General features: G+C 40.9%; 1 long non-coding RNA gene across 1 annotated transcript in view; it reads left to right on the forward strand.

The window, feature by feature from the left end:
- Window positions 1-5,976, forward strand: part of LOC311518716 — a 203,674-nt gene extending 197,698 nt beyond the window's left edge. Inside the window, exon 3 of the long non-coding RNA XR_014711092.1 lies at window positions 5,900-5,976. This is a non-coding gene — a long non-coding RNA (uncharacterized lncRNA). The remainder of the gene's footprint in view (window positions 1-5,899) is intronic.
- Window positions 5,977-14,575: the final 8,599 nt, after the last annotated feature.

Consider the following 14,575-nt stretch of genomic DNA (forward strand, 5'->3'; position numbering starts at 1 on the left):
TTTTCATTGTTCTTAAGAGCCAAAGGTTTGGGTCTGTGTTCACCTGTACCAGTTGGTGAGGATTATTATCAAGCCTTCCCCAGGAAAGGGGGTGTAGGGCTCGGGGGGGATATTTTGGGGGAAGACGTCTCCAAGTGGTCTCTTTCCCTGTTTTTTGTTTAAAATGCTTGGTGGTGGCAGCACACTGTTCAAGGACAAGGCAAAGTTTGTACTTTGGGGAAGTTTTTAACCTAAGCTGGTAAGAATAAGCTTAGGGGGTCTTTCATGAAGGTTCTCACATCTGTACCCTAGCATTCAGAGTGGGGAAGGAACCTTGACAGGGTTAATTTATTATGGCTGTTTTTTATGACACAAAGTGAGCTCTTTGCCACTAACCGTTGCAAATAAAAACTAATATGCTTTCTTGTGTGCTCCATGGCCCTGAACTATAGGTGAGAAATCTGAATTAATTTACTTAATTATCCACAATTAATAAAGAAAGATGAGCAATCATGACACATAATTTGATTTTAAAATTACATTTATGAAAGGAAAACATGTGTTCTCCCCCTAAAATCATGGCCATTTTAAGGGTTGTAATATGAAAGCTCTTTTTGAACGTCATTAAAAGTGTCATTTGTTACCTATTTACAACAAAGTATTTGATTTTTACAGGAAACTCCATTTTTTAAACTCAGTGGAAACTATGCAAAAAAACCAATGAATCACTGTTTTATGATATTATTAAGAATAATTCTTGCAGGTTTGTTGAATCATTCAAGAAATTGGAAACACATTGGAATTTTAGATGAACCATTATCAATGGACTTTTAGTCTTTTGGGTACTGTTCGAAAAGTTATTCCCTCAAATTATTATTTTTAACAACTAAATTGTAAATTAATTCTATTTAAATATCATTCTGACTTCAAGGGACATTGCTGTAATTGATCATTTTGGTTCACAGTTACAGCCGCCCCTGTTTTTCCTCTCAATTTCTACATCAAGGTAGTAGCAAGAGCTGAGGAAACACATTTATTTCTACTTTCATAAAACTCTAAACCTCCATCCAGCCAAAGAATGAGGTTGCCTCTGATTCAGAGGAAGGCTATAATCTGTATAATTATATCCTCTTATTATTATGTTCCCTCCTATGGTTGCCTCTTCACAGACTATGCCTAGCCTGATTGATTTGTACTACAAACAAGCTCATGGTAATGAAGGAGGCAAACTGAGTCAGCCTGGTAACCTAATGATAATAAGAACTGGTTCCAGTCACCAGTTAGAACCTCATTCTCTTCATCCCTGTAGCAGGGGAACTGTAGAAGCAACACACACCGCTGCTAGAAAAAAGGAGTGTTCTGCCTCATCCAAGAGTGACCTCTAGCGCTAACTATGGGTATAAAGAAAAGAAGTACTTGTGGCACCTTAGAGACTAACCAATTTATTTGAGCGTAAGCTTTCGTGAGATACAGCTCACTTCATTGGATGCTGTAGCTCACGAAAGCTTATGCTCAAATAAATTGGTTAGTCTCTAAGGTGCCAGAAGTACTCCTTTTCTTTTTGCGAATACAGACGGACACGGCTGCTACTCTGAAAACTATGGATATGTCTACCCTGCAATCAGGAGGTGAGTTCTAGCTAGATCAAAGCTAGCATGAGTAACAGTAGCAGTGTAGCCACAGGAGCAGGAGCATGGGCTAGCCTCCTGAGTGCTACTCCACCCAAGACCCTGGCTGGCCCATGCCACAGTCCACACTACCAGGGCTACGCTAGCTAGGTCAAAGCTAGCTCGGGTATGTCTACACATTTTGCAATCACACTTCCCAGCTGCAGTGTAGACATACCATAAGAAGCAGCATAAACTGTTCAGGAAGGAAACGCAGAGCAGAAAAGGTGGGGGGTTTGCATTGTATGTAAGGGAGCAGTATGACTGCTCAGAGCTCAAGTATGAAACTGCAGAAAAACCTGAGAGTCTCTGGATTAAGTTTAGAAGTGTGAGCAACAAGGGTGATGTCGTGGTGGGAGTCTACTATAGACCACCAGACCAGGGGGATGAGGTGGACGAGGCTTTCTTCCGGCAACTCACGGAAGTTACTAGATCACAGGCCCTGGTTCTCATGGGAGACTTCAATCACCCTGATATCTGCTAGGAGAGCAATACAGCAGTGCACAGGCAATCCAGGAAGTTTCTGGAAAACGTAGGGGACAATTTCCTGGTGCAAGTGCTGGAGGAACCAACTAGAGGCAGAGCTCTTCTTGACCTGCTGCTCACAAACCGGGAAGAATTTGCAGGGGAAGCACAAGTGGATGGGAACCTGGGAGGCAGTGACCATGAGATGGTCAAGTTCAGGATCCTAACACAAGGAAGAAAGGAAAGCAGCAGAATACGGACCCTGGACTTCAGAAAAGCAGACTTTGACTCCCTCAGGGAACTGATGGGCAAGATCCCCTGGGAGAATAACATGAGGGGGAAAGGAGTCCAGGAGAGCTGGCTGTATTTTAAAGACTCCTTATTGAGGTTACAGGGACAAACCATCCCGATGTGTAGAAAGAATAGTAAATATGGCAGGCGACCAGCTTGGCTTAACAGTGAAATCCTTGCTGCTTTTAAATGCAAAAAAGAAGCTTACAAAAAGTGGAAGATTGGACAAATGACCAGGGATGAGTATAAAAATATTGCTCAGGCTTGCAGGAGTGAAATCAGGAAGGCCAAATCACACCTGGAGTTGCAGCTAGCAAAAGATGTTAAGAGTAACAAGAAGGGTTTCTTCAGGTATGTTAACAACAAGAAGAAAGTCAAGGAAAGTGTGGGCCCCTTACTGACTGAGGGAGGCAACCTCGTGACAGAGGATGTGGAAAAAGCTAATGTACTCAATACTTTTTTTGCCTCTGTCTTCACGAACAAGGTCAGCTCCCAGACTACTGCACTGCGCAGCACAGCATGGGGAGGAGGTGAACAGCCCTCTGTGGAGAAAGAAGTGGTTTGGGACTATTTAGAAAAGCTGGACGAGCACAAGTCCATGGGGCTGGATGCGTTGCATCCGAGAGTGCTAAAGGAGTTGGCGGATGTGATTGCAGAGCCATTGGCCATTATCTTTGAAAACTCATGGCGATCGGGGGAGGTCCCAGATGACTGGAAAAAGGCTAATGTAGTGCCCATCTTTTAAAAAGGGAAGAAGGAGGATCTGGGGAACTACAGGCCAGTCAGCCTCACCTCAGTCCCTGGAAAAATCATAGAGCAGGTGCTCAAGGAATCAATTCTGAAGCACTTAGAGGAGAGGAAAGTGATCAGGAACAGTCAGCATGGATTCACCAAGGGCAAGTCATGCCTGACTAATCTAATTGCCTTCTATGACGAGATAACTGGCTCTGTGGACGAAGGGAAAGCAGTGGACGTGTTGTTCCTTAACTTTAGCAAAGCTTTTGACATGGTCTCCCACAGTTTTCTTGTCAGCAAGTTAAAGAATTATGGGGTGGATGAATGGACTATAAGGTGGATAGAAAATTGGCTAGATTGTCGGGCTCAGCGGGTAGTGATTAATGGCTCCATGTCTAGTTGGCAGCTGGTATCAAGTGGAGTGCCCCAGGGGTCGGTCCTGGGGCTGGTTTTGTTCAATATCTTCATAAATGATCTGGAGGATGGTGTGGATTGCACCCTCAGCGAGTTTGCAAATGACACTAAACTGGGAGGAGAGGTAGATACCCTGGAGGGTAGGGATAGGATACAGAGGGACCTAGACAAATTGGAGGATTGGGCCAAAAGAAATCTGATGAGGTTCAACAAGGACAAGTGCAGAGTCCTGCACTTAGGACGGAAGAATCCCATGCACCGCTACAGACTAGGGACCGAATGGCTTGGCAGCAGTTCTGCAGAAAAGGACCTAGGGGTTATAGTGGATGAGAAGCTGGATATGAATCAACAGTGTGCCCTTGTTGCCAAGAAGGCCAATGGCATTTTGGGCTGTAGAAGTAGGGGCATTGCCAGCAGATCGAGGGACATGATCATTCCCCTCTATTCGACATTGGTGAGGCCTCCTCTGGAGTACTGTGTCCAGTTTTGGGCCCCATACTACAAGAAGGATGTGGAAAAATTGGAAAGAATCCAGTGGAGGGCAACAAAAATTTTTAGGGGACTGGAACACATGAGTTATGAGGAGAGACTGAGGGAACTGGGGATGTTTAGTCTTCAGAAGAGAAGAATGAGGGGGGATTTGATAGCTGCTTTCAAACTACCTGAAAGGGGGTTCCAAAGAGGATGGCTCTAGACTATTCTCAGTGGTAGCAGATGGCAGAACAAGGAGTAATGGTCTCAAGTTGCAGTGGGGGAGATTTAAGTTGGATATTAGGAAAAACTTTTTCACTAGGAGGGTGGTGAAACACTGGAATGCGTTACCTAAGGAGATGGTGGTATCTCCTTCCCTAGAAGTTTTTAAGGTCAGGCTTGACAAAGCCCTGGCTGGGATGATTTAGTTGGGAATTGGTCCTGCTTTGAGCAGGGGGTTGGACTAGATGATCTCCTGAGGTTCCTTCCAACTCTGATATTCTATGATTCTATGATTCTAAGTAGGCTCTAAATGGTATCTCGTAACTTTGGCCAGAAAAATGGTGGTCGATAGACATCTATGAGACTGGGAAACAGTCTAGTGGAAGGGAACTCTGCACTCTGTAATATGTCAAATAGCCTTTTGTCTCCAAGATAAAAAACCTAGAGATCAGATCCAATGTAAAACTAGACACTGAAGTTAGAAAAATTCAAACTAAAATTAAGACACAGGGTTGGTTTTTTGTTTGTGTTTTTTTAAGTGATGGTAATAAACCATTGGAACGGATTAGAAAGGGGTATGGTAACTTCTTCAGTATGTAAGCCTTCAAATCAAGACTGGATGACTTTCTAAAACATGCTCTAACTTACCCACAAATCATTTGGCTCAATGCAGGAATTGCTGGGTGAAATTCTGTCTTGTGTTGTGCAGGAAGTCAGACTAAATGATCATGATGGTCCTGTCAATCCTTAAAATCTATGAATGAAAATGGTACATCTAGCCACTGGATTAGCTTTTCTATATAGTGGGGATACTCAGTGCAGAGCCAAAACAGCAGCTCCTACAGCACAGAGGTCTGGTTGGGGCATTCTGTTAACCTAACAACCCCCTGCTGATGTAATGGCTCTCTTAGGACTCCAGAAGTTGATACAGGACAGAGCAGCCTCCAGAGAGTTATTTTCATTTAACTGCTTTTTTTCACTTGTGTCTAATTAAATATGATTTCTTTTATTTTTTACTTAATCAGTTTGGAACAAAAAGTGAAGAGAAATTATCTGTCAATATAATACTAATGGTAAAATAAAGGAGTTACATTCTGTTTGGAATACAAACTTATCCCCAGTAGGAAATGGCCCCATACTCCTTCATTCCAGGAAGCAACTGTGTCCACTAAGAAGGCATGTAACTGGCTAAAGATAAAAGAACAACTTCCATGTAAATTAGCTACCAGATTAGCTCATCAATGTAAAAGTAACTGCCTGACCCTCAAATACAGTATCCTACCCACTTTCTTATCTGACAGCAGTACCTGTAAGCCACACCCACTCAGTGTGGTGCTCTGCCCCACCTCTGGTGGTGGCGAGGCAACTTAGAGGTTGATGAGTCTACTGCAGCCTTGGCCAACAGGGTCTTTTAGATAAGGCAGTAGAGGATCATAAATGGAAGTCCCAGGTTCAATCCGTGCAACTGGGAACCCACCTGGGGTGTTGGCATTACATACCCAATGTATCCTAATATCCCACTGATTTCTATTTAAAATGGCAGCACAGAAGGATGCAGCAAAGGGACTGCAGAAGGAGGATAATGACCAAAGAAAGTGTTCAGTAGCTTCAAAAATATACAAGAATTTAATTAAAATTATACTTTTTTATGATAGATGGGATTCTGCCTTCAGAAAGGCACACTCAGTTTCCATTGACTTCAGTGGATGTTGCATGCATGTATCTATGGTAAGAAGTTAACCTTGTATGTTTTTCTTCATAAGTGAAAGTGGAACAAGTGTAGCTTATACACAAAAATGAGTTTTTGCTAAAGAGAGTAGAGTTCTGTACAAACGAAAGGATAAAAATCTTAAGCTTGACATTATTATTCTGGAAATTCAGAACCCTAGATTTCCCATGTAGTTCAGCCCTGAATAGATACGAACATTCATGCTTTTTCTCTAACTTGGTTAGAGTGATTGCTGTGAGCCTCAGTCCATTGCTACAGATGTAAAAGCTATCTGACAATCTGGGAAAGTTATTCTTTACCTTTTGTTTCACTAATGTTCAATCACTTGGCATTTGCTAGCAGAATAAATATGCTGCCTCTAGTATATATTCCCACTGGCCATATATAACCCAGGGTAGCTATTCCCTAAAAGAATACAAGAAGTATTGCTGCACTATTCCTTTCCTATACTATAAAATACAGTAAAATAATGACAAAAACACTTGCAACTGCACAACAGATAGTAAATAGTTAGAGGAGATCTCCAGAGATGTACAGTCACAAATGAAAACTGTCTAGCGAAAGCTCTGCTATTTGCAGTCTGCAAAAACTTGACCAAGGAATTTGGAAAGCCGAGTATGAATTCAAAGAGAAGGAATGTCTTCCACTCTGAAAGCACACTACAAAAGGTGTTTTATTAATGGCTTCCATTAAAAGGGAGATCGCTCAAAGCTATCTGCAAGTTTGGGTAAGATATCATTTGTGGTCTATTGTGCCTTCCAAAAATTGTCCATCTTTTTTTGGAAGAGTTGCTAGACTCCACTAAGGAGAATCCAGATCTTAGGTTCATAGTGACATCACATCAAGATCATGTTCAGTCACAGTGGTCATCCTCAAATAGTTAACATTTGCCAATGATTCATTCAGTGGGATCTGAGGTACCATATTTTCCTCCTTATTTATAATAGGAAAGAACTGTGGTGACAGTGTGATCTTTTTGTGATAGTTGTTGGCAAACACCGCAATGTGAGTTTTATCATTCATAACATGGATAGAGAAGTTTCAGTCCTCCCTGCTGTTTTGTAAGTGTCATAATTGCAGCGTCTCTTGTGAAACCAGCTTTGTAGCTCAAAGGCTCACCTGTTGAAGTGGATCTGATTGAGATAGAGATAGCTTAGCTGGGAGTGACTTGAAAAGGAAAAGGAACAGGAAAATGCTTCTGCCATGCTTCATTTCAGACAAAGAGTAACTTTTTTTCTTTCCTAGGTAAATGCAGACAGTGGACTCCACTCATTTAATGCCAGTGGAACACCACCAATTTCACTGATGGTCCAATTCCACTGAATGAAGCCCACTGTATTTCATATAAAATGTGAACAAACAACATAAAGGTATATATTTAAGGTTGAGATGATTCTGCCTCCTTTCTGTCCCGCTTGCAAATGCATAAAACAGTCTGTTTTTTAATTGTGTGTTTGATCCAATTTTATATTGTTTGTAAGTACCTCAAAGAAGGAACCATGGACTAGATTCTACTGCATAAATCTGGAGTAAATTACTATGTAAATTATGCAGGAGTAAGTAAGAGTGGAATCTAATGCAGGTTGAGGTGCTAACAATGTACACCTGTGGAGTTACTACAGATTATGACACAGTTTAAACAGATTATGGTTCTTTGTCTCTGTTTGCTCATGAATACCCCCATCCTGTGCTGCTGACCCCACATGAATCATTAGCTTGGTCCAAAGCCCTTTAGAATATTTCCATTAACTTCTATGGGCTTTGGATCCAAAGGTTATAAATTGCAATTCCCTTGCAGGTAAATCTGATCTTCGGAGCAATATAAGCTTATTATAAGCCTATTCGAAAGACATAGGACCAGGTCCGCAGCTAGTGTAAATCTGCATACCTTGGATTGAAACCATGCCAATTTACACCAGTTGAGGAGACAGCCCATGATATCTGAAGGATAAATACAAACATCACAGAGGACATTGGATACTTTCTGTACTCCTGAATCAATATGAACAAGCCCAAGAAACACTAAAAGGAAAAAAATACCATGCATCTGGGCATTATTTTTGCCAGGAGCGCACTTTCCCACCCATCGTGCTGCTTATTACTTTATAAAGATAAATGTAACATTTCTTCTTGGGAAAGAAAAAAGAAACACATTTGTCTTGTTGAAGCGAGTGCTGCCTAACAACCAAATTTGTTTCCAATTAAAATCACTAGAGCAAAAGCGAGACCGCAAAGAAGGCACTTCTCCATTCTGCACTGTGCATATGAATATGTGATAAGACACTTCTATTGTCTAGTTCAGCTGAAAGGAAATAGGCAGAGAAATTTACCTATTGTTTCATGGTACTTAACCCGTGTGAGGTTTTATATCACATGTGCTGCAATAATTAGTCACAAGAGGCCAGTAGGGATAACTGAGATCATTAATTTGACTTCAAGCCTTCTAACTGTGCACATAACTAGTCTATGTAACCACATGTTCCTGTCTGTGACATGACACATTACCCTTTTTCACCCTCCTCTATTCCTTCGGATTATGTTACAAGTGTCTTGTCTTAAATTAGATTGTAAAGTCTTCAGGTCAGTGCACAATGGGGTGATTGGGCCTTCTGGGCACTTCTGTAATACAGACTAATAATAATAACAGCAAGGGGTAAATTAAGGTTGGAGTGGTGAATTGGCAACCTTAACTGAATTTCCAGTCTGCTAGACTGCTATGATTATTACAAGATTTTTTTCCCATCGTCAGGCCCCCTAATCTATGAACAATGTGAATTGCACTATTAGGTTCCCTCATTGTTGATGCATGGGGCATGGGTGATGTGCAGGTTTAAACTAGTTTAAATGATGGATTCTCTGTAATTTGTAGTCTTTAAATCAGTAACTCAGCCAGAGGTTAGGGATTTGTTACAGGAGCAGGTAGGTGAGGTTTTGTGACCTGCAATGCACAGGAGGTCAGACTAAGATGATCATGATGGTCCCTTCTGGCCTTAAAGTCTGAGTCTGTCCATTCTAATGGGCCTTGGGATGGGGTAGAGAGGCTCCATGCCAACAATGAGGGCATTACGGAGGCTGAGCCTACTGGCAATGAAAGGGTTAGGGAAAACCTGTGCGCCCAATTGGTCCTGCCCTGCTATACGCACAGCCAATGTCAAGCATGGGGAGAGCAGACAGAAGGAGAGGGCCTAGTCCAGTCCAGGGATAGCCAGGAAGAAGGACAGAATTCTGCTTCTCTTGATGGGAGAGAAGCTGAGATGGCACTCACTTGCCAGCCACACCACCCTCCTGGAAGGAATGACCAAATCCTGGAAAGGGAATCAGGTGATGCACAGACTGTTTTGGAAACAAGCCCTGAATAGAAGGATGGGTCCCCACTGAAGGTTTGTGGGATGACCCTGGTTTTTGCACTTTGTTTTTGTTCCTGATTATCTTTAAACCTTAAACACCCCAAAAGGGGTAGGACTGAACAGTGTTTTGACTGGAGGGCCAAAACACCATTATACTGGCCCTCAGTGAGACAGACATATCAGCAGAGACCTGTCGCTGGATGAGTTGTGCCCAGAAGGGCCATAAAGGGATGTCGCCCTGACAACAGGTCTCGTGAGGCCCTTGTGATGTCAACCATTTATTGGTATTTTTCTTAATTCTTGCAATAGTTCTGTGAATAACTCATGGGACTGCACACACTGAATGATGAGACTAAAGAAATATTGACTAGCTACCCATTCAGTGAGCACTGTCCATCCAGTGCACTGATTAGGGCGGGAGTCCTGTGGAAAAAATATATATCATCATGTCATTAAGGACTATATCATAATGCAATGCATAGATAGGCAGAATTAAGGTAGTACAACTTTAATTCAGGCATCCTTTAATTCAGACATTTCCTGATTTGTGAATGCTTCACATTGCACCCTTAGCATTCTTAATTTTTAACTTTTTTAGAAACAAACCCCACCCCCACCCCCAACTACCTGGACTATCAGCAGTGTTGGTATCTTTAGATCTACAGCACAGTCCTCTGCCTCTAGAGAAAATGGAGTAAAAAGTAACAGCAGAAGGCTGCTATAAGCCTCTGCCACTAGAGTGGAATGGAGACTCATAGTTTGCCAGTGGGTTTCACAGCTACTTGCTAGACATCAGTGGAACGTTGAGACTCAGGAACAATGTGTTCAGTTCCAGATTCTGGAAGAGAGTGTCTCTCTAGTGAGTATAGATCTCCTGTCTCCTCCCTTGCTGCTATTAGCCCCTGTCCCCGGGTCCTGCCCAGGTTTCTATCTGCTCTCATGGCCCCTCCCAGCCTGCTCTCCAATCCTGCTTCCTGCCCCTCTTCTTCGTTCCTTCCCCCCCTCACTGTCTTCTGCCCCCTGCTACTCCTATTCTCCTATCCTGGCTCCTACTTCTACTCCCTCTCCTTTGTGGTCCTGCCCCTGTCACCCCACCCTCCATCTCTTCACTCTCCCTTCACTCAGCATTTGAGTCAGGCTGCTTCTACCTCCCCTCCATGCAGCCAGAGCACCAAGAGGGAGAGAGTTCTGAGAGCATAAGAGAGACTAACTCCCTATTTGCAATTCCAGCACCTGATGCCACAGCTGCCCTCAGCAGTCATTTCCCAGTTTTCATTTGTGCAACTGATTATTCCTTCCTAAGTGGAGTTCTTTGCATTTGTCCTCAACGAATTTCATCCTGTTTATTTCAGAACATTTCTCCAGTTTTTCAAGATCACTTTGAATTCCAATCCTGTCCTCCAAAGTGCTTACAACCCCTCTCAGCTTGGTATCGTCTGCAAACTTTATAGGTATACTCTGTGACATTATCCAAATCTCTTAAGATATTGAATAGAAAATCCTATAACATGAGCAAAAAAACAACATATTTTCCCTGATCTCATTCTCACAAATGGTGGAACTTTTTAACGCTGAAATTTTTTTTGAATGTTTCAGCTAACACAGACACCCAGAATGAAAATTTCAGCCCAGACAGTTAGTTTGCCAAATATAAGCAAATGAAACCAGCATCTTATAATGGAAAGTGTCAGGTACCCTTAAATAGGGACATTGCTACCTGTGCCACCTATAATAAGGGCTGGTAGGGCCCAGCTCAGTCAATGGAAAGATGTTCATTCTCTTGAATGGAATAAATACAGATTCCATGCTGTAGCAAAGGTCTAATAAAAAAGACATAAAACAACATCTGTTAAAATAACTAGGACAAAAATATAAGAACAAAATGTCTGCTCTGACTTTGCCAATAGGTCTGGGAAAATGGCGTATTTTTATAAACATGATCCAAAGACTATCACAGTTTCAAAGAAAGGCAGTGCTTCACGCTGAAATCATTAATAAGAATGACATTCAGACAAAAATGATCGATGCCATCGTGCTTGTCAAGAAAATAGTGCAGTACATATGTAACTGAGGATGAAGAAAGGTGGTTTGAGACATCAGAGGTCATAAATAATAGAACAAATTTCTCTATGAAATGTGTGATCTTATTATGTCTATCACTTGTGAGGTCAATTTTCCTGAATTCAGTTTAATTAAAAAGTGTCAATTATCTTCACTGTGCACCACATATGGTAGGATGATTCTTATTCTGTGCTGGAATGAGGCAAAGACATATATTCTCCTTTGCTGTAGAAACTGATGGAATATTGTGGCAGTTTGAATTGAACTAGAATTACAATACTAGACAGAACAGTATTCTGACTAGTGATGATAGAATAACTGATTTTTCAGTTTGGTGACCAAATCAAAAACTCCCCCCAAAAATATTGGGTAGAAAAAAAATTCCATTTTACCCTTTATTCTTTTAACAAATCTAGCTAAATTTCTAAACAAAGCTTGTTTTTTTGTTTCATTTTTTGTTTGCCTGAAATTGCTGAATTCAACTCAAATTCATGAATAGTTTCAGTTGCCTGAAAACTACATTTTTGGCAAATAAACCATTTTTTGATTGAAACATGTCACCTAGTTCTAATTTTTTGCAGTCTTGGACAAGATCCTTAGATGGTGTAAACTAGTATATCACTATTGAAATCAGTAGTTATGCTGATTTACACAAGGTAAGGATTGAACCATGGTCACATAGACTAATATTGCTGGGCACAGTGTGAAAACCAAAGCAGGTCAGAAAATGGGTAGACGGGGAAAGATGTTACAAAAATTTTCACTTCCATGTTGTCAACATTTCTCTTTTAGGCCTACATTTTCTGACCAACTCTTGGGAAAATGCAAGCTGGGAAATTTTACATGGCCATTTACACTTTGCATTGATGCTGAAACATCAATAATGAAGGATGAATGCAAAATGGAAGTGCAGGCAAATATTGATGGCAACAGTTCATGGTGCATGCATGTGTCCCTTTCCAGTAGTCCAAGAGCCATACAGTAATCACAGCTATAATGAGATTCCCATGAATGTGAATGGTGTTTGTATATTATATCAGATCTGTAATGACTGGACTAAGGATGGGGAATGAATTGGACCTTAAAAAAATATTAACAAAAAGCATTGATGAAAACTTGTGCTGAACCTGAACTGACCTAGAAGTGTGAGTTAGCTAATTGAGGGCTTGATTTTTATTGACCCTAAGGCCCCTTTACACCACTCTAGCAGTTCAAAAAGGCCTAAGTCTAATGAGAATCAGGACCTTAAAGCTTTCTTAAATAAATATAATGTATCCTCCAGCTATACATTTACTGTGTGTATTTGTTAGTATAACCCTTGCCTATCTTACCCCATTCCTTCCTTTGATGCCCATTCCCACTCTCACTCACTGTGTATTGCATACATTTCATTGGTAAGCTTTTGGTGTCAAAGATTAACCCATGGTTTGTGTGTTTTGTTTTTGCTCTGTGGAGCACCTGTGAGGAAGGCTCAATTCTTCCTTTGACAAAGTAAGCCAGGTCGCTCTATAAATATTTTAAAACAGACATGCAGTTTTCTGGGCTTCATTCTTTTAAATTATTACAGCAGTTACTAAAGATTCTTTCTTGACTAATATTATAAAACAAATCTTTGGGGTTTTATGTAATATTTTGTTACCTAAATATTGCCACTTAATCTAATTAGGTTGAGGAATGTTATTTTTGATTGACTATTCCCAGTAGACCAATCTTCCCTCATGATCAATATTTTAAGCTTTTTCTAAATTTAAAACCTGCGATATCTAACCACAGAGGCAATATTTTGCTTATGCATATTCAAAGGTGATTAAAGTACATTTTATTTGTTTGTTTTGCTCATATGAATTAACATTATCCATGGCAACTCCTATCTTAGCAAGTGCCCCTTGAAACTCCTACGAAAAAAAGTGTGAATTCCCTGTGAAACTTTTCATGGTTAATTCCATTTTGAAAAAAAAAGTCTTATGCACAAAAGCTAGCTTTACTTGATGCCACAAGAAAAGAGATTTGTACTTACTATTATTTTACTGGCATGATTTTGTGATTCAAATTGAGCAGCTTTACTATTCAATTACTTTTATGTTAATATAAATAGAAGGATTAGCATAGCCATGCTATAGCTTCAGCAATTGGGAATCACTGTAAAAATTCAGCCAACTTCCACAGCTGCAGTTAAAGGGTACCCTGTGATCCAAAATCTGAAATCCAAGGGAGGGTGAGCAGCATGTTTCTTTGGGACATATTGGGATAAGATCATTAGGATGCCACACCCTTTCAGAACCGCTGTCATGAATAGACTGTAACAGGAAGAAAATAGTATATATCATGGTGCCAGATCCTGACAGGATGTCCATGCCTATGTAATGGTGAATTAGTGGGCCAGGTAGAAGAAAGCACGTGCAATGGGACTCAACACACAGCTTCCCTGTGTGTATCATAGAGCAATAGGTGCCCACACTGCTATGGAATAGAGGCATGATGGGGGGCAAATCCATGTGTGGTTGGGCTTTTATTGGAGGGGAGCAGAAGGCTGTGTCCCCCTACTCCCATCCTACATTGCGGCAGCACATAGTGGACTGCCTCAACAGATCTGAAGGACCTGAGGAACATATTAAAATACCATGGATGAAATCCTGGCCTCACTGATTTCACCTGGGCATGGATTTCACCTCATGTTTTGTCACTGCCATGCTTTTGGGTATTTAACCCAATACAAATGCTTTAATGTGGATTTTGCTCTATTTCTCAGGTTTTGGCCTACAGAGAGTAAAACAGATCAGGAGCTATTCTGCATACTAATTTGACCTTAAACCAGAGAATGATGATCCAAATACTAATGCTACAGTCTCATCCACCAAAGCCTCTGTTCCATGCACCAGAATCATTTCCACGATTCAGTTGCTGTGAACTAAACTCACTAACATCAGTTTATTCATTGTTGGCCTTTTTTTGTGTGTGTGTGTGTGAAACTATTTTTATGTAAGAAACCAATAAAAGCTTTTTGGTTTATTTTTTTTTCCTTGAGCACTCTCCAATTTTATCTAAAGCCATGGGAAATAGGCAAGAAAGATAGATTGTGGGTAGATTGCTCTGCCCAGGTGCCACAAAAGTCTTGCTTTGCTTGATAAGATTCAGCATAATTTAAATATTTAAGGGGGAAGAGAAGAAACAATGCAACAATATAAAAAATACAA

Source organism: Lepidochelys olivacea (genome assembly GCF_965140295.1).
Source record: "Lepidochelys olivacea isolate rLepOli2 genome assembly, chromosome: 3".
NCBI lineage: Eukaryota > Metazoa > Chordata > Testudines > Cheloniidae > Lepidochelys > Lepidochelys olivacea.